This window comes from Grammomys surdaster, unplaced genomic scaffold (genome assembly GCF_004785775.1).
Source record: "Grammomys surdaster isolate TR1022 unplaced genomic scaffold, NIH_TR_1.0 200, whole genome shotgun sequence".
NCBI lineage: Eukaryota > Metazoa > Chordata > Mammalia > Rodentia > Muridae > Grammomys > Grammomys surdaster.
The window spans coordinates 160726-161882 of NW_021604645.1; the positions used below are offsets into that span (position 1 = coordinate 160726).

General features: G+C 43.5%; 1 pseudogene; it reads left to right on the forward strand.

The window, feature by feature from the left end:
- Positions 1–321: 321 nt before the first annotated feature.
- On the forward strand, positions 322–915 carry LOC114623654 (annotated as a pseudogene).
- The last annotated feature ends 242 nt before the right edge of the window (positions 916–1157 follow it).

Sequence of the window (1157 nt, forward strand, 5' to 3'; positions counted from 1 at the left end):
TTCTGCTTGTTAACCTTCTTGAGTTCTATGGATTATATCCTATGTATTCTAAACTTTTTTGGCTAGCATCCACTTATTTATGAGAACATACATACATGCCCTTTAAAATCAAGTTCCTTGTCAGGACCCTACCAAGCTTTGGATGTGGAGGAAAACAGAAGTTGTTTCCTAAGTTGTTTTTTTTTTTTTTTGTAAAGAAAATGTGTGGTTGCCCAGAAAACCCCTTCCCCTCTCTCATGGAGGCAGCTAGCGCGAGGCTGGGGAGCGCTGAGCCGCGCATCGTGCCCTGTGCTGCCCAGACTAGCGAACAATACAGTCAGGATGGCTAAAGGTGACCTCAAGAAACCAAAGGGCAAGATGTCTGCTTATGCCTTCTTCGTGTAGACATGCAGGGAAGAACATAAGAAGAAAACCCCAGAGGTTCCAGTCAATTTTGCAGAGTTTTCCAAGAAGTGCTCTGAGAGGTGGAAGACAATGTCTAGCAAAGAAAAATCAAAGTTTGATGAAATGGCAAAGGCGGATAAAGTACGCTATGATCGGGAGATGAAAGATTATGGACCAGCTAAAGGAGGCAAGGAGAAGAAGGACCCAAATGCCCCCAAAAGACCTCCGTCTGGGTTTTTCTTATTCTGCTCGGAATTCCGCCCCAAAATCAAATCCACAAACCCTTGCATTTCCATCGGAGATGTGGCAAAAAAGCTGGGTGAGATGTGGAATAACTTAAGTGATAGTGAAAAGCAGCCTTATATTACCAAGGCAGCAAAGCTGAAGGAGGCGTATGAGAAGGATGTTGCTGACTATAAGTCTAAAGGAAAGTTTGACGGCGCCAAGGGTCCTGCTAAAGTTGCCCAGAAAAAGGTGGAAGAAGAAGAGGAGGAGGAGGAAGAAGAGGAGGAAGAGGAGGAAGATGAATAAAAACTCTGTCTCTTTGTGAATACCTTAGAGTAGGAGAGTGCTGTGATTGACACATCTCTTATTTGAGTCGTGTCTATTGCCCTTGCTAGGTTTAATTACAAAATTTGATCACGATCATATTGTAGTTTCTCAAAGTGTCAGTGGTTTACATGAAGTGGCCGTGGGTGTCCAGAGCGCCCTGAAACTGTATCAAAGTTGTACATAGCTCCAAACATTTTTAAAATGAAAAGGCACCCTTGAGT